Here is a 22,821-nt window from a genome sequence, read left to right on the forward strand (position 1 = left end):
GACTCAGCTGCTTGCATGGCTTGCCACGCCCTATTTCCACCCTTTGGGCCAGAAGCAGCAGCCAGCTAAAAAAGACTTGTGCAAGTGCACATGGGCACATGTGCCCCCCCCAGACTGCCTACCCCCCAGTTTTGCCCTTTACTACCTGCCCCATTTGCCACTTGCTTTGCCTCCTCTTTTGCTCCAGCCCCCCTTACTAGCTTCAGTTTGTTTGCCTGCCCCGCCCATTTCCTTCTGCAGCCTTTGTTTGTTTGCCCCGCCACAGCCTCTGAAGCTAGCCCCTTGGTTTCCCTGTTCTACCTCCAGACCGCTTAGCCCCTCGCTCCGTGTGCCCATGCCCCCTTCCCATGCGCTTGTGCAATTCCCCATTTTAGTTGCAACTCTCTTCACTGCACCCGCAATGTTGTTATATCCCCCCCTCCCCTAGTGCACCAAGAGGAGCCGGAATTCCACCTTGTGTCGGTGACTGACCCCTAACCCCTGATTGCCCCCCGCCCAGCCTATCCCTTTTTGGCGCCCTCCTCCCCTGCCTGCAGCCTAGCGGGGAGGAGTGGTCGACCTGCTTCCCCTCTCACCTCCTCCTTTTGGTGTCCCCCCTTTCCTACTTGCTCATGATGGCGAGGGATGAGACGGTGAGACCCCTCCAGCAGCCCGAGCTCCCCCTCCCCCACCTGCCCCTCCGTCACCCCCCCAAGCTTCTACCTCCGCTGCCGAACCATTTGCCACCGCCCCGGCTGGGGCACCAGCAGCGACGGGCACCGGGGTGACCTCCACTGCTGCCACGTCTCTCAAGCCCTCAGATTCGGGGGGAGTCCCCCCAGCTGGCGGGAAGGGCCAGGGGAAGAAGAAGGGGAAGGGCCCCGCTAAAAATACCGGGCCCTCCATGGCAAGGGCTGCCCCCAATGCCCCGGCCCCATCTCCAGCTGGGGTGCCCCTCCCCGCTGTTCCCTCCACCAGCTCTGCAGGTGTCCCTCTCCCGGCCCCCAGAGCATACGCCCAGGTGGCGGCAGCCCCCCCGCCTGCCGCTACGTCATTTCTCCAGCCCACCACCTCCGCTACCATCTATAGCGGCCGGGGCCCCTTTCCCACCATGACCAGGAAGCACGGCGTTCGTTGACTCCTGGTGCCCGCCTTGCCCCATGTGGAGACCTATGTGCGGGCGTTGGCGAGGGTGGTGGGGCCCACGGCCATTGTGGCAGCCTCCAAAATGTATGGCAAGGTCGTCTTCTTCTTAGCATCGGATGCCGCCGCACAGGAGGCGGTGGAGAAGGGCCTGGCAGTTGAGGGCGTGTTCGTCCCCTTAGAGCCGCTAGAGGACCTGGGCGTCCACCTGGTCCTGACCTCCGTCCCTCCCTTTCTCCCCAATGCCGCCCTGTTACCCGCCCTTTCTAACTTGGGAAAGCCCATCTCTGTCATCAGCCCTCTCCCGTTGGGCTGCAAAGACCCCGCCCTCCATCACGTCCTCTCGTTCCGCCGGCAAGTGCAGCTTCAACTGCCGCCGGCGGCGCGCGACGGAGAGGCACTCGAGGGGTCCTTCCTAGTCCCCTACCAGGGGACCCATTACCGGGTGCATTATTCCACGGGGGAGGCCCGGTGCTACCTCTGCCGGGCGATGGGGCACGTCCGGAGGGACTGCCCCCTGGCCCGGGAAGGAGGGGCATCCGGGACCCCCGAGCCCCGGCAGGGCACCGGCCCCGTCATCGCCAGCGCCCCTGGCTGCCCGGCGCTCGAAACCGCTCCTCCTCCTTCCCAGTCCACCATTGCTCCCGCTCAGGCCCAAGGGGCACCTCCCCCACTATGCCCAGACGAGCGGGAGAACCCCTCCCCCGCTGTTTGCAATCTGGCGGGGCCTGTGGAGGAGGGTGCGGCAGGGACACTGCCAGGAATGGGAGAGGGCCCGCCCCAAGGGGAATCTTCCCTCCCTTGTGCTGCCCCACCGTTAACCCCTCAAGTCCCTGAGCCATCGCCTCTGCCCCCTGACACAACCCCTGCTAGCCAGCCCCCAGATGATGCCATGGAGGGCTGGGCCGTAGTCCAGGGGAAGCGGGGCAAGCGGAAGGCTCGAGCTCCGCTCCTCCCATCTGACGCGGAGGCCCCCCGGAAGACCAGGAAGGGGGGCACCGATGCCGAGCCTTCCGCTCTACCCACGGGTGTGTTCCACCCACCAGAGCCGGCTGGGGAAGACATGGCAGCACTGGAAGGCAGTATCTCCACTCCACGGGAGTCCCTCCCCTCCAAGACCCCTGAGGCACCATCTGAAAACCCAGTGTGCCCCGAAGTAACCGTCGCGTCAGGTGCCGGCGGGGAAAATCCCGGGGTAGCGGAAAACAATTTCCCATCTATATATGAGGAGATCGAGGCCCTGGGTCTGACCCCGGTCACCCAGGGGGAGGACGATCCTATGCCAGCGGGCCTCGATCTGGGCGACTTCACTCCAGCCCCCCTTTCCTCATGTTCCCTCCCCCTAACCGTTGTTTCTGCTCCCACCTCCAAGGAGCCCCTGGACTCCTCCATCAACCCGGCTGCAGAGGGCACCCCGTTGAGAGCCGCCGAGCCAGTTGAGGCGACGGCCAGTGCCACGTGGCTGGAACCTGAGCCACCAGGGGCATCCCTCGCTGGTGAGGAGCATTCGACCTCCTTTCCGGGAGAGGACCCTACAGAAGAAAGTCCACCTCCTGATGCCGTGGCTGCCAAATCCACCAGAGAGCTTGCGCCCAGCATCAGTGAGAGTCCTCTCCCGACCCAGACTCTCACCTCTACCCCTGCCCCTGCCCTTGTCCCGCCCACCTCCCGAGATATTATTGCCACCCCTGGGACAATCTCCTTCCCCTTTCCAACAGATGACTCCCAGGGAATGGCCTTTGTGTTTACCCGTCCCGACCCACCAGGGGCTGCTATCCTCCCTCTGCCGCCCCCTATCGCCCCAGCATTCAGGTCAACCCATCAAGAGCCCCGTCGGGGGTCTGCACCCTGTTTGCCCATCTTGCTGGGCCAGGGGGCTGTACCAAGGGCCCCGTCCGGGAGTAACCAGACCATAACCCCAGCCCCCCATGCGCTGCGAGAGGAGTTGCGGGAGCCCCTGCTACACAACCCCCAGCTCCGTGTGCAGGTGGCGGAGTCCCGCTCGGTGCGCCAGAGGTTGGTCCTGGCAGAGGTCACAAGAGTCGGAGACCTCCTGGACTATGACCGGGGAGACTGGCTGGATCCCCTAACCTTCGCTCAGCGCATGGGGCTTTCCAGACCTTGTACTCCCTGACGCATACTTCAGGAGGTGAAGGCCGCTTTGCCGCCCGCTGCTCGGGTTTATCTCGACCGGGTCCTGCACGAGGGCACGCCCCGCCCACCCGCTACCCCAGGCCCGCCGGACCTTTTAATTGGACCCCTGCCCCGTGGACCCAACCGACCCCTTCACCCCTTCACTAGAAGCCGGCTGCATGAGATGCAGCCGGTCTGCTTTCAAACCGCGCCAAGAAAACATCTCTACATGCTCGTGCTCCACCCCCTTCATGCCCGCACCCTCGTGTCCCGCCCTGATACAAAATGGCGGGACCTCCTGCCACCTTTGGAGGGTGAGGAGCCCCGGTGGGCCAGCCTATATTCCACCTTAGTCCCCAGGCCCACCGGGGATGTCAGTTGGCGGCTCCTTCACGGAGCCGTGAGCACGGGCTTGTACTTGGCGCGGTTCACTTCAATCCCAGACACCTGCCCCTTTTGCGGCGTGAGGGATACCCTGGCACATGTATACCTGGAGTGTGCCAGGCTGCAGCCCCTATTCCGGCTCCTCACCAATATCTTATTACGTTTTTGGTTGCACTTCTCCCCTCACCTTCTCATTTATGCACTCCCTATCCATGGCCCCACAAAGTCACGGGATCTCCTGGTCAACCTCCTCCTGGCCCTAGCTAAAATGGCCATCTACAAAACCAGAATGAGGAGGTTGGCCGATGGAGTCTCCTGTGACTGTGGGGCCTATTTCTGATCCTCGGTCCGTTCACGTATCTGGGCGGCGTCCTCTGACTCCCTTGACGCCTTTGAGGAGCAGTGGGCGCTGTCCGGGGTTCTCTGCTCAGTGTCCCCGTCCGGTTCCCTTCATTTGACCCTTTGACCGCACTCCTATCCCTGTTATTTTATTAGTTGTCCCCCGGAATTTTTTGGGCATCTAGGTCCTGTGGATCCCCCTTTTAGGCTCAGGGGGATCCTTTAGCAGTGGACGGGCTTTGCCTGCCCACTTCCCGGATCCCAATAAGACTACTCTTCCATAGCCATCTGGCTTTGCCCCGTCACATATCCTCCCCCCCCCGCTCAACACCATAGAGTTGGGCAACTTGGGACACCAGGCAGTATGCTCATGACAGACCATCAGCGTTGCCATGGTGGCATTCAGCCCTGTGCCATATGCAGAACTGGAATGGTTGGAGGGATAAGAACCACCTGGTGACCCTTGAATTCTTTTCCTTATTCCGCTGCATCCACTGGACGGGTGCATGGTCTGTCACAAGAGTAAATTGCCAAGCGGAGCCCGGCAGACTGTCTGCCTTCTGGCAGAAGATGGCACCCCCCTCACGGATCCGGTGGAGATGTGCGGGAGGGCGAGAGCCTTCTACGCAAGCCTTTTCTCCCCAGATCTGACCGATCTTAACACTTGCAGAGTGCTCTGGGAGGAGCTCCCTACGGTCAGCGCAGGTGACCGAGACTGGCTAGAGCTGCCTCTCACTCTGGCTGAGTTCTCGGAAGCCCTCCGTCGCATGCCCACCAATAAATCTCCGGGCATGGACGGGCTGACCGTGGAGTTCTATCGCATGTTCTGGGACGTCCTTGGCCCAGACCTAGTCACCGTCTGGGCCGAGTCTTTGCAGAGCGGGGTCCTCCCTCTTTCGTGCAGGCGAGCCTGCTTGCCTTATTGCCGAAGAAGGGGAACCTCCGCGATTTACGAAATTGGCATCCCATCTCGCTCCTCAGCACAGACTACAAAGTCGTGGCAAAAGCAATCTCGCTGCTGCTAGGGTCCGTGCTGGCAGACGTGGTCCACCCAGACCAGACCTACACCGTCCCGGGCCGCAGCATCTTCAACAACCTATATCTGGTCCAGGACCTTTTGGAACTCGGGTGTAGGGATGGTCTGTCATTCGCCCTCCTGTCCTTAGATCAGGAGAAGGCGTTCAACAGGGTGGATCACAAGTATCTCCTGAGCCATCTGCAAGCATTTGGCTTCGGACCCCAGTTTGTGGGTTTTCTCCGGGCGCTGTACACCTCTGCAGAGTGTCTGGTCAGGCTCAACTGGACACTGACCAAACCAGTCAGCTTCGGGCGAGGAGTATGGCAGGGGTGCCCCCTCTCGGGCCAGCTGTACGCTCTGGCAATCGAGCCCTTCCTCTGTCTCCTCCGAAGGAGGTTGACAGGGTTGGTGCTGCAGGAGCCGGAGCTGCGGCTGGTCCTGTTGGCGTATGCTGATGACATGCTCCTCATGGTCCAGGACCCGGGTGACTTGGTGCGGGTGGAGGCCTGCCAGGCCATCTATTCGGCAGCCTCCTCCACGCGGGTCAACTGGGTCAAGAGCTCTGGCTTGGTGGTAGGGGACTGGTAGCAGGTGAGCTCCCTCCCACCCGCGCTTCAAGCCATCTGGTGGAGCACGGGTTTGCTGCTCTAACGCGGCGTTTACCTTTCTGCCATGCATCCCTCTCCGCCGGAGAACTGGCAGAATTTAGAGGGTGGGGTGACAGAGCGGCTCTGGAAATGGACAGGACTATTTCGGTGCCACTCCCTTCGAGGAAGAGCGCTGGTGCTTAATCAACTAGTCCTGTCCATGCTCTGGTACTGGCTCAACACCCTGGTCTCGGCCCCGGGTTTCCTGGCCAACCTCTGGACATCGATTCTGGGGTTCTTTTGGTCAGGACTGCACTGGGTCCCTGTAGGGGTTCTCAATCTACCCCTGGAGGAGGGAGGGCAGGGCCTGAAATGTCCCCTTACTCAGGTCCATGTCTTCTGCCTCCAGGCCCTGCAGAGGCTCCTTTATGGTGCAGGTAATCCGGCATGAAGCATACTGCCGCACGCCTTCCTGAGCCGCTTCCGAGGGCTCTGATATGACCAGCAACTCCTTTATCTCCATCCGAGAGGTCTTCCGCGAGACCTCTCCGGGCTGCCGGTCTTCTACCAGGACCTCCTCCGGACCTGGAAACTCTTTTCAACGACCAGGTCCGTGGCGGCCACCGAGGGGGCAGATCTCCTTGTGGAGCCCCTGCTACAAAACCCCCAGCTCCGTGTGCAGGTGGCGGAGTCCCACTCGGTGCACCAGAGGTTGGTCCTGGCAGAAGTCACCAGAGTTGGAGACCTCCTGGACTATGACCGGGGAGACTGGCTGGATCCCCTGACGCTCGCTCAGCGCATGGGGCTCTCCAGACCTTGTACTTCCCGGCGCATACTTCAGGAGGTGAAGGCCGCTTTGCCGCCCGCTGCTCGGGTTTATCTCGACCGGGTCCTGCACGAGGGCACGCCCTGCCCACCCTCTACCCCAGACCCCCGACCTGTGGACCCAACCGACCCCCTCACCCCTTCACTGTAAGCCAGCTGCACGAGATGCAGCCGGTCTGCTTTCAAACCGCGCCAAGAAAACATCTATACATGCTTGTGCTCCACACCCTTCACGCCCTCACCCTCCTATCCCGCCCTGATACAAAATGGCAGGACCTCCTGCCACCTTTGGAGGGTGAGGAGCCCCGGTTGGCCAGTCTATATTCCACCTTAGTCCCGAGGCCCGCCGGGGATGTCAGTTGGCGGCTCCTTCACGGAGCCATGAGCACAGGCGTTTACTTGGCACGATTCACCTCAATCCCAGACACCTGCCCCTTTTGCGGCGTGAGGGAAACCCTGGCACACGTATACCTGGAATGTGCTGGGCTGCAGCCCCTATTCCAGCTCCTCATCAATATTTTATTACACTTTTGGTTGCACTTTTCCCCTCACCTTCTTATTTATGCACTCCCTATCCGTGACCCCACAAAGTCACGGGATCTCTTGGTCAACCTCCTCCTGGCCCTAGCTAAAAGGTCATCTATAAAACCAGAGTGAGGAGGATGTCCGATGGAGTCTCCTGTGACTGTGGGGCCTATTTCCCATCCTCGGTCCGTTCACGTATCCGGGCGGAGTACCTCTGGGCGGCGTCCTCTGACTCCCTTGATACCTTTGAGGAGCAGTGGGCGATGTCCAGGGTTCTCTGCTCAGTGTCCCTGTCCGGTTCCCTTCGTTTGACCCTTTGACCACACTTCTGTCCCTGTTATTTCATTAATTGTCCCCTGGAATTATTTGGAATCTAGGTCCTGTGAATCCCCCTTCTATGCGGGGGGGGGGGGATCCTTTAGCAATGGACGGGCTTCGCCTGTCCACTTCCCAGATCCCAAAAGGACTACTCTTCCATAGCCACCTGGCCTTGCCTCGTCACAGTTGCCACAAAAAAAAGTCTACCAATTTTTCATAAGAGAAGTCAGAAATGCATAGAGTAGCGGTGTTTTACATTAATACAAAAAAGACAAATGATCCTTATTCTCCCCTGCCTGGCACAATCTGTAGTCATGCAAAATGAGGGAAGGGTGCAGAATAGTAGCATTCTGATATTATCTAGGACACCCATCACCACAGGCCTTGAGACAACTAATAGAATAGAACTGAAACATAACACACACACAAAAACCACACAGTGGAGTTAAATACATGAGAATGATTCAAAGAAACACCAGCTAAGAAGAACGTGAAACAGTATTGACCATCTATTAGAAGGATTCCAAAATTGTACACAGGTGTATATTGATGGAAACAACATTCCACATTCACTAGGGCTTTGTCCATGTTGTAGTAGGAGGACAGAACCTTTCCGTGAGCCATTTCTAAAAGGTATATACATATATATAATGCCAAATGACTTCAATTCAAATACTGTTATGTTTTCCTAAATATAGAGACTTCAAGTAAAAGAAAAAAAACACATCTTTGACATGGGAGGAATGTTCAAACTGAATAAATGAACTTTTCCTATTTTGAATAAAAGTAAATGTCATTTACTTGGCTCATGATATACCAACTGAGAAGTGAGAGACACACAGGAAAGAATGTGATTAAATAGTTTTTCATTTGGCACACTGTTTATGTATTCAGCCTTGATGATAATACTCCCAAAGACAATCAATCACTGATTTTAATTTGCTTTTTTGTGTTCCAGACAGAAAAAGAAAAAAGTGAATTAAATGTAGAAGTTGTTTAGCCATTCCCTTGCATTCTAAAATAACCCAGATGGAACATACCACATAAGCTAGTGTTACTAAAAAGTGAAATTAAGCAATAAGACTTAAGCACTATATTTTTAGGGCTTATTAATATAATGATAGATGAAAGGGAAATAGGAGTCATCTCCTCTCATTCACCTGTTTATTGTATATCTCAAGTGCAGTAGGTGGTCAATAATGACATTCATTTATATAGTGGTATAAGTGTGTGAGGAGCTACATAAAATAAGAATGACACCTTTCTGCCATGAATCTTACAGTCAAAGGGGAGACATAAAACAGATTGTGTGTGGGTGGGAGAAGAGAGATCACAATTGAGGAGAACAAGGGAAGAAAGATTCCTGGAAGAGTTAGGTTTGAAGGAAGAAAATGCAGACAAGAAATGGGAGACTAATTTAGAAGCAGTGAACTGCACTATAGACGCAGGTATGAAGGTCAGACTGGAAGAAGACAACAAGGATCTGGGAAAGGGTTCAGAACAGGGTGTTGTAGTGAGTAGACTAGGTTAACTCACTGGAATTCCAGATTATGACAAGCTGTAGGCTTGATAAGTAAATTCATCTACTGCCTTTACAGTTTGTCTATTCATCACAATGTCCACTTGCTTCCTGTTTTTGTTAGTCATGTCAACGTACAAGCATTTTGTTTGTGTTGCATTCAGGAAAAGTCCATATTCCTCTCTAACTGTTCTTAGAGACTCCAACATTTGTTGCATTGCACTGGTAATTGTAGCAAAGAGTAGTGTGTCATCAGTCTACTGGAGGTCAGTTAAGAAGTGTCTACCAATGGAAATCCCAGCTCCTTCCACTTTGTCAGAACCTTTCAAGACTTGTCCCATAATAAATTCTGTGTATATATTTATTTAAAAACCTTGGGACAAAATACACCCTAGTTTCACACCCTGCCCAGTGGGAAACCATTCACTATTACTTACTTATTGCAGTTGATACTGTGGTCTGTTGGTGATGGTAGAGACTTGTGACGAGTTCAGTGAGATGCTCTGAATCCCCATGTCAGCCAGTTTCCTCCAAAGATGATTGTGCTGGACAGGATCAAATGCTTTTTAATAGTCAATGAATCACATGATCAGAGTGTGACTGTACTCTGCATTTTTCAATGATATGACAGATATTCATGATTTGGTCATGTGTGCCTTAGTCCCCTCTGAAACCGGCTTGTTGTGGTGCTAGTTCTGCTTCTGTCTTTAGTTTCATGCAATCCTAAATATGTTGATCAGAGCTTTGCTCCTGAGTGATATCAGGGAGATGGTTTGATAGTTAATAGACTGTTATGTCTCCCTTTTTTGGCAAGGACAGAAAAATTCCCTTTGGCCAGTCATCTGGCCAATTTCTAGTCATCCATATATCATTACAAATTTTCTGCGTAATATCAGGACCACATTTGCCAGTTGCTTTTAACTGATCTGTAGGCAAGTTATCTATCCTTGGTGCTTTCCCAGGCCTCATTGTCATGATAGCAAGAGCCACGTGCTTTTGCATGATTGATGGCTTTGGCTCCAGATTCTCTTTTCCATTTTCTTGTATTATGAGTGGCTCTGGTGAGGCTGGCAGACTGGCACAGTAATCTCTCCACTTGTGTTTAATATCATGACCCTCAGTGAGGACTCTGCCCTCATGCTCATGTTCGATAATAGGGAAAAAGTTTTGTTGAGAAGTCTCACAACTGTGAACATACCTTTTGTATTATTACTCTTTATAGTTCTCAAGTTCCATGCATTTTGCCCTTATATATTTGCTCATCTTCTTTCATCTGCCTTTGAATCTGTCTGCTCAGTTCCATATATTTTCTCCTACATTCTTCTGTCTCCAAGTCATTCTCCGTCACTCTACCTCGTTTTTCGGTCAGCTCAGACACTTGCTCAGTAAACCATGATGCAATCAGACACTAACTTTTTGAAATGTGTCCTTTGGCAGCGTCAAGCATTATAGTTTTCATTTTACTCTAAAGTTTGTTGGGGTTATTCTCTTCTTTCACCTGTGCCAATGCTCAACGCCTTTCTGGAAAAAAGTTATGTAATTTTTGTTGATTCTGGACAAGTCCAAATACAGTGGACCTGTTGAATGTCATATCTTTTTTACATTTTAATTTGATGTTTGAAGTGAACAGCTGTTTGCAGATTGTGGATCAGATACCCAGGAAAGTCTTTGTCCATTGGACACTTGATCTCCAATGTTGCTGTATCATTACATAGTCAATATAGTTCTTTGTTATACCATCAGGCAGATGAATTTAATTATCTGGGCTCACATAAATCTGATCAAGGAGACTGTTCCAAATGAAATGGGAAGATGAGTAGGGATTGATGATGTGCTCAGCTGTGGCCTCCCTTAAAGTGTAGAAAAACATCTGAAAATGTACAGAGGTGTGACTGGTGAAAGCCTAACTTTCTCCTTATCAATTTATAGATATGAAGTCGGGAAAGTTAATGCTGCTGACAAGAAGAAAACTGAAGCTTTTGAAATGTGGTGCTGGTGAAGACTCTTGTGTATCTGCTGGACAAGAAAAAAAAGATGTATTAGAAATATTATTAGAAAAAAAGCAGACCTTGGTGTTGGAAATCAACAGATGCAATCTTATGTGCTTTGATCACATACTGCATAGATATGGAAATAACAGGAAGAAAGTTACTGTGACCAGGGTGCCTTGATGAGCCACACTGAGAATGCCACACTCAGGGAAGATGGCAAGAAATAGGGCAGACAATCCCCCCCAAACTGATGATTTATTCTCTAATTAGATTCACCAAGCCAGTAACAAAACAGCTTCTGTAAAACCACACTGATTAACAAGAAGCCAAACACAGTCCTCTTAAAGCTTTCCAGCCCTTTGCTTCCATTAGACAGCCAAGTCTAATATAGTGAGGGGTTACTGAAAACCTGATTCACCATATGTGAGGTTCACCAATTCCAAAGGACCAATCACTTATCCCCAGGTCAATATGAGTCTCAGATCTCACCCAATAATCATGCTAATGTCATTCCTTTAGTAACTAAAACTAAAGGTTTCATAATAAAAGGAAAAAAGAAAGAAAGTTGTAGTTAAAGATCAACATCAAATGGTTAAAGATCAACATACATATGAGTGACTTCCAGTGTTCATAGTTCAGGATCACAGCAGTGATAGAATAAACTGCTAGCTTTTAAAAGTCTCTCTGGAATCATCACAACAGGTCAGAATACAAAGGCAGCTTAGATATAAAGTATATTATAGTTTTTGTTCATTTTCCAGGTTATTCCAAATAATAATTAGAAAGATCATAGAATCATAGAATATCAGGGTTGGAAGGGACCTCAGGAGGTTATCTAGCCAACCCCCTGCTCAAAGCAGGACCAATCCCCAACTAAATCACCCCAGCCAGGGCTTTGTCAGGCCTGACCTTGAAAACCTCTAAGAAAGGAGATTCCACCATCTCCCTAGGTAACGCATTCCAGTGTTTCACCACCCTCTTAGTGAAAAAGTTTTTCCTAATAACCAACCTAAACCTCCCGCAATGCAACTTGAGACCATTACTCCTCGTTCTGTCATCTGCTACCACCAAGAGCAGTCTAGATCCATCCTCTTTGGAACCCCCTTTCAGGTAGTTGAAAACAGCTATCAAATTCCCCCTCATTCTTCTCTTCCGCAGACTAAATAATCCCAGTTCCCTCAGCTTCTCCTCATAAGTCATGTGTTCCAGTCCCCTAATCATTTTTGTTGCCCTCCGCTGGACTATTTCCAATTTTCCCACATCCTTCTTGTAGTATGGGGCCCAAAACTGGACACAGTACTCCAAATGAGGCCTCACCAATGTCGAATAGAGGGGAATGATCGCGTCCCTCGACCTGCTGGCAATGCCCCTACTTATACAGCCCAAAATGCCATTGGCCTTCTTGGCAACAAGGGCACACTGTTGACTCATATCCAGCTTCTTGTCCATTGTATCCTCTAGGTCCTTTTCTGCAGAACTGCTGCCTAGCCATTCAGTCCCTAGTCTGTAGTAATGCATGGGATTCTTCCATCCTAAATGCAGGACTCTGCACTTGTCCTTGTTGAACCTCATCAGATTTCTTTTGGCCCAGTCCTCTAATTTGTCTAGGGCCCTCTGTATCCTATCCCTACCCTCCAACGTAGCTACTTCTCCTCCCAGTTTACTGTCATCTGCAAACTTGCTGAGGATGCAATCCACACCATCCTCCAGATCATTAAAGAAGATGTTGAACAAAACTGGCCCAAGGACCGACCCTTGGGGCACTCCACTTGATACCGGCTGCCAACTAGACATGGAGTCATTCATCACTACCCATTGAGCCCGATGATCTAGCCAGCTTTCTATCCACCTTATAGTCCATTCATCCAGCCCATACTTCTTTAACTTGCTGGCAAGAATACAGTGGGAGACAGTGTCAAATGCTTTGCTAAAGTCAAGGAACAACACGTCCACTGCTTTCCCCTCATCCACAGAGCCAGTTATCTCATCATAGAAGGCAATTAGATTATTCAGGCATGACTTGCCCTTGGTGAATTCATGCTGACTATTCCTGATCACTTTCCTCTCCTCTAAGTGCTTCAGAATTGATTCCTTGAGGACCTGCTCCATGATTTTTCCAGGGACTGAGGTGAGGCTGACTGGCCTGTAGTTCCCAGGATCCTCCTTCTTCCGTTTTTTAAAGATGGGCACTACATTAGCCTTTTTCCAGTCGTCTGGGACCTCCCCCGATCGCCATGAGTTTTCAAAGATAATGGCCAATGGCTCTGCAATCACATTCGCCAACTCCTTTAGCACTCTCCATCTTATGACTTATACTCAGGTGTGCATTAGGGTTTTGTGGGGCATCTGGGCCTAAGCAAGTGGAGGCCCCTCCCCACTCCTTCCGCCTGCCGGGGGCCCCCCACGCTGGGCTGGTGGAGCGGGGCTAGCCGCCCCGCCCTGCCCCCGCTTCCTGGCTAGATTGCAGGCAGAGTGGGTCAGGGTGTGGGGGTGCCCACTTTTCCAGAGGCCCCCAATTGGTCAGGGCCCCTGGGCACGGGCCCCATTGGCCAAGTGGCTAATCCACCATTGCTTATACTTTCCCTGTTCAAAGTTTAAGCAGACTAGAGATGGCAAGATCAGGCCTGAGATTTCACTTTTATAGCTCTTTAGCAGGCTGACAAGCCTGCACACAGCAGTCATCACAGCAGGGCCTTCCCTGGAAAAAGAATAGGTAATTTGGACCTTTGCTTGTAAATTAATCTTCTATTTCCTATGCACACACAGATAAACTAGTTCAGGGTGGCCAACCTGAACCTGAGAAGGAGCCAGAATTTACCAGTGTACATTGCCAAAGAGCCACAGTAATGTGTCAGGAGAGCGCTGCCCCCCACCATCAGCTCTGCTGCCCTGTTCCCAGCACCTCCCACCCTCTGGCAGCTCCCTCTCCTTCCCCACATCTCCCAATCAGCTGTTTTGTGGCATGCAGGAGGCTCTGGGAGAGAGGGGGAGGAGCGAGGGCATGGCAGGCTCAGGGGAGGGGGTGGGAAGGAGTGGAGTGGGAGCAGGACCTGTGGCAGAGCCAGGGGTTGAGCAGTGAGTACCCCCTTGGCACATTGGAAAGTTGGCACCTGTAGATCCAGCCCAGGAGTCAGTGCTTATACAAGGAGCCGTGTATTCACTTCTGAAGAGCCGCATGTGGCTCCAGAGCCACAGGTTGGCCACCCCTGAACTAGTTACACTCATTCACATAAAATGATTAAGCATAGGTACCAGCTTCCTTCGGGACCGGCAGGTGCTCAATCCCCTGCTCCCCCCCAAGCCCTGCCCCCCCCACCCCTTCCCGCCCTGCTATGCCCCAGGCCTCACCCGCACCCTTTCCGCTAAATCCCCACCCCGCCTCTTCCGGCCCCACCCCACCTCTTCCCACCCAGTGCTGCCCCCTCCCCTGAGCATGCCCAGTCCTCGCTCCTCCCACAGCCTCCTGCACATCACGAAACAGCTGATTGCAGTGGGCAGTAGGCACTGGGAGGGAGGGGGAGGAGATGATCAGCGGGGCTGCTGGTGGATGGGAGGCGCTCGGCGGGAGAGGGGAGCTGGCTGCCAGTGAGTGCTAAGTGGAGCACTCACGAGTCGGCGCCTATGCAATTAACTGGTCCTTCATTATAACAGAGATAGTTAAGCTGAAGACAATGTAGATAATATTATTAGTTTCCTGAAGTATCTTACATCTTTGATCTTAAGGTTAACTGGACATAGTCACATACATAATTAAGGCAATTAAGACATGAAAGGGAATTAGCATCTACAAACTAATCTGGTTACATTGTTAAACTTCTAATAAGATAAAGGTAAACACAAATAAACACACTTTGCATCTACCCTTGATTTCTATTATTATGAATGAATGAGTTTGACTGCTAGTCTAGTACATCTCTCTGAAATTCACAAACAAGTGTATTGCTTTGATAGCAATTGTAATGCCTCCCATTAAGTTGTTATGGGTCATACACAGGTTGGCTGGTCTGTCAGTGTCACAGTTACTATGGAAGAAATGGTGGAGGGTCATTGTAGTAAGCATGACCAGTGAGGAGATGGATGGATGGTGTGCAGCAGATCACTGGAAGGCTAGCTGATGAGTGCTCGAAGTCAGCAATGGATCATGAAGGCTTCAGAAAGTTCTGGTATGACATTTATATTCAGACATAAATAATAATGGGTTTACTTTAGGCTTGAACAATGACTGATGCAAAACATACAGTTGCTAGTTGATCAGTGAAACAGATCTTACCATATATTTTGTCATTATTAAAAACCTAAACCTTTTAAATGATTGTAATGGGCAGTGTTTGCTGGTAGCGTCACCTAGTAGTTAGGGGTTTAGGCCTCTGCTTTCCATGACTCTAATCTTTCCTTCTGGGCCACTGTCTTGCCCCGTGGCAGTCTGTTTTTTATGGGGGTTGACGCAACCCTCTGGTCAGGTCAGCAATCAGTCATCTCTCTCACCAGTGTGACGGGATTCCAAGGAAAATATGGGGTCTATCTATTGACCCCCTTTAATGTGCAGTCCCCCCGGGGGATTTCCATAGGTCTTCATCTTTTCCTTCCTGCCCTAGGGAGAGTCTAGAAATTAGGATTTTTGTGTCCTCCTTAACAAGCAGCATTGGTAGGGAAGCCCAGGCCCTCCCACTCCACCAGGCTCTGCCGCAGGGCCCTGTAAAAGGTACCAGTGTCAAGCACCCAGGAGTGCCTTATGGCTGCCTCCCTGGGCCACTTTCTACCACCCCTCTCTTGCCAAAGTCTTACAGTTTGCCTCTCAAAGTAGTAAAAGAAAAGATTATAATTCAACCTTCAGCCCCTCTGGGCTCAGCAGGCAGGCTCTTTCTCTGTGGAAGGTAGTTTCTGTACTGCCTTTCTCCAGGGGCTCTCAGGGTAGGTCTCCCCTCCTGCCTTGTCAGACATTTTCTGAGCTGTCTGGCTCCCTTTTAAGCTCTACCTCCAGCTGGAGTGTGCTCAGCCGTTGTGGCTGGGTGAGGTTGCCTGGGTCCAGAGTTGCTCCTTAACTCTTTCAGTTCCAGTGTATACTGAAGAATTGAAAAAACCATCATATTTCATGTGCCTCAAAAGAAGTTCTCAGGAGACTAATATTATATGAAAAACTGGGGGTTTCCAGTCAAACCAGGATGTCTGGGTTTTTTACAGATTTCCATAAATTAAAACAGCTCTGAAGCTTCCCATCCACTCTTTTCTCCTCTGCCCACATACCTTGATACTGGAAGCAAATTCTTAACCATAACTATCACATTGCTAGAATCACACTATACTAAATGGTAAGGCAGAACTTCCAAGACACAGAAGGAAACAATGGATTTCATGCACCCAACCTAGTTCTGCTGAATGCCTATATTGAGATGATAACCTCAGTGTTCACTTTCTAGCTTAAAGAATATAAGTGTCCAATTATTCCACTACTCTCTCTCCCCTTTCCTTTGACTTTCAGAGCTGCAAAGGAAAAGAGTTTCAGAGCTAGGTATATTTTTATCTTGCATTTGAACTCCCTTGCTTACTTTTTTTTAAAAATGATTTTCAGCAAATTCACAAAAATCTACTGTTTCCCACCCCGTAAATCATTTTACCTTAAAATATGTGCTTTCAAATCTTTAAAACTTTTGTAAATTTGGTCCCTTTAGATTTGGTGTGTTTTTTTATTATGCTTCAATAACACATTGCTAACGTGCTGAAATTTACAATTTATAAATCATGAAAATGAAGTATTGGATTTGGAAACAAGGGTTTTTTAGTTGAATCATAGAAATATAGGATTGGAAGGGACCTCAATAGGTGATCTAGTCCAGGCACCTGCGCTGAGGCAGTGCTAAACCATCCCTGACATGAAGTGAGCTGTAGCTCACGAAAGCTTATGCTCTAATAAATTTGTTAGTCTCTAAGGTGCCACAAGTACTCCTTTTCTGTTTGTCCAACAGTTCTTCCTTTGGTTTGTACTCCAGACAATCTCTTTTTGACATGCTTCAATTAATTTGCTTCTGTTAGCAAATATTAACGTTCATTAGCATTCCATGGCAATCCTAGGACTGCCATTGTCTACAGAGCTTTCCCCTCACAAACCTCCCTATGAAAGTGTTGGTTATAATTGTTTGTTCCCACACCACTAATCTGGAGACCAAGCAGCCTGCTTAATTGTTTGAAGCTAGAGTCCTATGATTAGCAACAGAGGTTGTGTCTCAGAGCCTGGGCTCCAGCCCGAGCCTGAATGTCTATCCTATTTTTAGCCCCGTAGCGTAAAGAAGTAGTCATCAACTTTTTCAGCATGAGTGGAATAACTAAGAATACCAAAATGAAATGGGAAAACTTGTCTATATTTATTAAATTACAGCAATGATCTAAGTCAAATAAGTCTAATGTATTCAAGGCACTTTTGTATGAGCTTTGAAAATCATTTTTATATGAATCATTTTATAGTCTAATTATTGTAATCTTTGAATAATTACGTTCTTATGGCCCTTATTTTAGAAAATAACCAATCATTTTTTATTCTCAAACAAAAATTGTTTTAGTACATTGTCCACCCCCTTTATTTTTCCAACATCTTCCTTAAACACATGCTATTTATTTTTTCTATTTCTATTTGTGTTGCTCTTGAATAATGCCTGGATATTTTCTCTTGAGCAGGGAGCAAATGCTTGAAGATTATGGGAGAAATGATAATCATGACAAACTAGAGTAGGTATCTGATAGTTACTGTTCCATTCTTGATGGCCTAATACTAGTATGTGATGACTTTGAAAATGTAAGAGGGAGAAAAATTCTTCCCATATAGAAAAATGGGTCAGGTATAGAAGGGCTAATACTTAAATAATGGCACCTGCATTGCAAGAAGTTTTTTCTCACATCAGAGAAGAGGATTGTCTGCTACTGAACCCTGCTGCCTGATAAAAATTTGTTTTAAAAGTGCAAATATAGAAAAAAAGGATTTATGTTGGAATGCACTTATATTACATGAATGTCAGTGATGGCAATAAAGCCAGCCTCTGGGTTTATTGTTGGTATCATGCAATTGGGGAACTAGGATTTTAATAATGTTGCCACCCTCATTTTGGAGGGCTAGGAGAATTTTCAGTACATTATTGGGTTACCTTTCAAGAAGCACTGCAAGAGTAAAGCACAGATGATCAGGAAGGGAGGAGGCATGGACAGTGGCACTGTGATCAGATTGTTTTGGCAGTTGTCACCCAGCAGCACTGTCACAGTCTTCCAAGTTATTTTTCTTTGCATTTGAGCAAATGTTCAGTCATGGAAAGATATGATCAAAGAATCATGAAAATGAAAGGCTGGAAGGAACCTCAAGAAATCAAGTCCAGTCTTCTGTGTTGAGGCAGGACCAAGTAAATCTAGACCATCATTCCAGGGATGGGGATTCCAAAACCTCCCTTGAAAGTCTATTCCAGTGCTTAACTAGCCATGTAGTTAGAAAGTTTTTTCTAATATTTAACTTAAATATCCCTTGCTGCAGATTAAGCTGATTACTTCTTGCCCTTCCTTAAATGGGCATGGAGAACAATTGCTCATCATCCTCTTTTATAATAGCCTTTTACATATTTGAAGATTGTTATCAGGTCTTCCACCATTGGGCTTATTTTCTCAAGAATAAACATGCCCAATTTTTTAAAACTGGTTAGTTTTAGTTATGCAAGATTCTGGGTGGAGGAAGCCATGAAAACATCAGGGAGTTTGCTCTCTGCCTTGGTTTTTGATTGGAATCAATTTCTTTATTACTTGTATTGAAATAGTACCTAGAGACTTTACTCATAGACCAGGACGCTCTTGTGTTAAATACATAATAAATACAATTCCAAATTTCTGAGGCAGAGCTGCACCCTGGGGACCAAGTATAAGGGCTAAACTGAGATTCCTGGAAGAAGGGATTGTCTTACATGCTGATTGACCACCTCTGTTCCAGGACTGTGCAACATGTGCGAATAAGATAAGATATATCCAGAATCTGCACCACTGATTCCTCCTCCACTGGGAAGCCAAGCTGCAAGGCCCTGGACATCGGCTACTGCTTGGCAGATGGGCAATAATATTAATCTACTGGCACAAAGTTACTGCCTCAGATACTGCAGGGAAAACACTGAGGCTAGATTATCTGTTTTGGAAGTGGGGTGGGTGTTTTTTCCTCTTTCCCTTAAATCCTGTCGAGATTCTGTCAAGCATGTTTTACAGAGGATTAGGTATTAGCCAAATGGTCCATAACTTGCAAAATTACTCACAGATTCCCCAGTGGTAAAACTCATATGAGTAAGGTTTATGTATAAGGAGCAGGACAGCAGTTTATAAAATTTGTAGACTGTAAGGGTGTTGAAATAATAAGTTAATAATTATAAATCCAGATTATTTCATCTTTGACAAGGCTCCATATTGATCAAGAATGATCCTTCCTAACGGTGAATGCCAAATAGCTGTACTTAAAACTGTGACTAGTACATTGTAGCAGGGGAAAAAGACAAAATGGAGCCTCCATCTAGTAGCTTCATCTAGAACCACTGCCAAATATGCTAGTATCTTTGTTATTTGTCTCAGCCTCCACTAGATTGGGAGAAGAGCAAATGTTAAAAGACAGTTTCCACAGTTTTATTTAATATTCTAATACAGACATGCCAAAGATATTATGGGGTACAAGTACTGGTACTATAGAGGCCCCAGTTTAGGAAGACACTGAAGCAGGTGCCAAACTTTAACAACATGAGTAGCCCTATTGAAATGAAAAAGACTACTCATGATTAAAATTAGGCACCTGATTAAGGGCCTTGCTGCATCAGACAAGAACGAGTCAACATTCTACAGAATTACAAGGCAACATACCTACTAAATGTTCAGAAGCATAAATTATAGTTGTAAAAATACAAAAACTTAATCTGTTTGGGTAGAGATGGACCTTAGCTAAAACCCTGGATCAAAATGGTCCCGAAATCCTGGACATTCAATGATCTGAATACAATTTACTACAGATTCATAAGCCGATATATTCTTCAAAAGAAAAAAACATAGATTTGCAGTTTGTCCAAGCCATATTTACATATTCTGAACTCTATACTCATTCATGCATGTAGAAATATAGTACATGAATCTGCTTGTTAAAATCCTCATTAAGATTGGTTTATTAAGATTATACTGCTGCTTAATTTTCAAATCACATCTTATGGGGTTTTGCATCCATGTAAATATTGTTAGCCTTGAAAGCCAGAATCAACACGATTAACTGAAGCTAAAATCTCTGGAGAATAGGAACATATTTAATGAAGGTTGCGTTTGAATCACAGTCAGTCTCTAATAGCATTTGAAAGAATGCCACAGTTTAGATGCCTAGTGACAGGAAATGCTTTCATTCAAGGCTTAAACCATTAAAAAAAGTTATACCATCCCATGTGAAAAACCTGGTAGAGAGACTGTATATTACATGTATGCTATATATGTGCGTGTGTGCACACACATACATACAATCTCTCATTAGTGACCACCTAAAAGAACAGCCCAGAGTATTTGCCTAGAAAAGGTCAAGCACAATTGTACTGGAAACCTTGGAAAAACTTTAAATTAATAATGGAAGACAAAGGGGTGACTACTAGGTGTGGTCACTATTGTTGGTTTTATTGTGATCTGTTAATAGACTATGTAAAGATGCAGCCTATCAACTCAAGAAATGGCCCCTACAGCCGGGGAACATTTCAGGCATTAGTAAACGTACACTGCTGTTCATGCTGTATCTCTGATAAATACAGGACTTCAGACTCCAAGGCTGTATATGTCAAGAACTAAATTCCCCAAAAGAATATACATTATATATAATGAAAATCAGTATGAGCTGAAGATTCTTTTAAAACTGTATGCCAGTGCTGTGACACCCTGACACCCCAATATTCATCACTGTCATGTAATGAGGATATGTTTTGTACAAAGTATGTCTTGTGCGATATCATTCTAAAAGTCTTGATCTGTTAGACAGTAATATCTCATTGGATGGTATGTGCTATCGTTGTATGGGAAGTTATGAAGTTTGGTATGTGTGTGTTACTTGAAACATGTTGTGAGGTTGAAACACCCACAAGCAGTCTTTCAGGTACAACAGTAAAAAGGCCAAACAATGTTAATGGCTTATTGAGGATATGCACACAAGCACAAAGATTACCCAAGAACTGTGTACAATAGAAAACTCTTAGAGACAGCACTACACAATGGGAACTGTTTGACCCAGGTCACAGCAAGAGCTTTTCAGCAAGTGGGAAGAATATATAAAAGGGGAACAATGACATCATAGGGGGACCTCACTCTCCCTGCAACAACACACCTAGAAACACCTGAGGGGCAAGAACTGAACTGTGAGAAGTGATGGTCCAAGGCTAGAAGGATCTTTAGCCTGTGTATGAAAACCTGGGAAAGCCAAGGCCACTTGTTTCTTAAGAGTCTGCCAGCCTGTTTATCACTCAGGGTGAGAATTTGTTAATTTATGTCCTACCTATCTAGTGTGTAAAACTCAGTTTGCATTTTTTGTTTAGTTAAACTACCTTTTGTACTTAATAAACTTGTTTTTGTTTTAAACCCATTTTGTGTAATTCATAACTGGGGGGGAGGGGGAGGGGACCTGTGCATCTCTCTCTCCACAGTGAGGGAGAGGGCAAATTTCAATTTGTTTACACTGTACAGTTCTTGGTGCAACAGAAGACAATACAATTTTGGGTTTACTCTCCAGAGAGGGAGTGCACTTGAGTGCTGGGCAATTCCTTAGCTGAAAGCCTTCCCATGCAGTACTGATTTCAGTATCTGTGTCTTTCTGCAGCTGGGTGTGTCCCTACGAGTGTGTGTGTTGGAGGAGGCTTGAGGGCTTGGCTTAGCAGGACAAAGTGAGGGAGCCCAGGCTGGTGGAACAGCTGGGCTCAGTGGTACCCCAGTACAATCATGATTCTATGATTCTATGAGGTGGCACCCTGGAAAGGGGCGGCAACCCATCATAAATGCAAAGTGCAAAACTAGTTTCAATACGTTTCTATTTTTAGTAAGCAAAAATGTATGGAAAATGCTCACTCTGCTGCAAAACAAAAAGCCAGAAAACAGTAATCAAGTGTGTCAGTTGGTCTTTGAACATGCAAGTGTACTCAATACTCACAATCAACATAATACAAAGGATTTAAACCACAGAGGGCCAGACTAGCAATGGGGAAAAAAATCCACAGAAAATAATGTATTCAGTAATTTTTCCATTCAGTTTTTATTATTTGAGGGGGCTGGTTTGAATCAGAGCCTTCTCCCTCTGTCTTTATCTTATAACCTGCCATGAAGTCATAATTCCATGTTTGCAATATCTCAATTGATTGAAACAGGATGATGAAATCCTGGTCCTATTAAGTCAATGGCAAATCTCGTTCTCTTTATAGGGGCCAGAATTTTACCCTAAAAGTTTATGATATCACAAACTCAGCCTTATGATTTCACTTCAAGGTCAAATAACAGGAGAAGATAGGCTAGGAAAAAATACTTGCCTGCTTAAAAACCTGATTCTTTACTGTCTTGCACGTTGTGTAGTCATTTATACCTGTGCACCATGGGTGTGAAACTCTATCATATCAGGATGGTAGCATTTCATGGATGTAAATGTCTATGCAAGGTAAAAGGCAGTGGAGAATCAAGCACAAAATATCTTCAATAGGTAGCAAGTGTGGCAAGAATATAAGGAAACAAGAGATGAGACTGAACCAACACCCTGGCTCTGACAACCCTTTAAACTTTGGGGAAACTTGAATCTATTTCTGAACTTTGTGGCTCAATGGCCTATTTCCAGAAGGTAATAAAACTGAAATATGTCTGTTACATGCATTTGCACAGTGTGAAGCTCCCTTTTAAGGTGCAATAGTGATCTTACAAGTGTGGGTTTTGAGAGAAGAGCTCTGGATTGATGCAACTTTCACTACCCCTCACCTCAAACGTTTAGCAATAGCTTAGAAAGGGACTGGAACCTCACCTAATCCAGAATAATATTTTTTCTTTTAAATCCCTGTGTCGCTGAAA

The 22,821-nt window shown here is 47.7% G+C and overlaps 2 long non-coding RNA genes across 3 annotated transcripts in view; one reads left to right on the forward strand and one right to left on the reverse strand.

Moving 5' to 3' along the window:
* LOC122458677 overlaps positions 1–15,730 on the reverse strand; it is a 36,320-nt gene extending 20,590 nt beyond the window's left edge. The window contains exons 1-2 of one of the 2 annotated variants that reach the window (XR_006278818.1): positions 15,590–15,730; positions 9,208–10,783 (exon numbers count right to left, since the gene is read on the reverse strand). This is a non-coding gene — a long non-coding RNA (uncharacterized LOC122458677). Of the gene's footprint in view, positions 1–9,207; positions 10,787–15,589 lie in introns of both variants that reach the window. The other variant, XR_006278819.1, reaches the window with a different exon arrangement.
* On the forward strand, positions 13,802–21,676 carry LOC122458676. Its single transcript, XR_006278817.1, has 3 exons — positions 13,802–13,975; positions 19,108–19,110; positions 21,665–21,676. It is a non-coding gene; the product is annotated as an uncharacterized LOC122458676 (long non-coding RNA).
* The last annotated feature ends 1,145 nt before the right edge of the window (positions 21,677–22,821 follow it).

Source organism: Dermochelys coriacea, chromosome 2, assembly GCF_009764565.3.
Source record: "Dermochelys coriacea isolate rDerCor1 chromosome 2, rDerCor1.pri.v4, whole genome shotgun sequence".
NCBI classification, from domain to species: Eukaryota; Metazoa; Chordata; order Testudines; family Dermochelyidae; genus Dermochelys; species Dermochelys coriacea.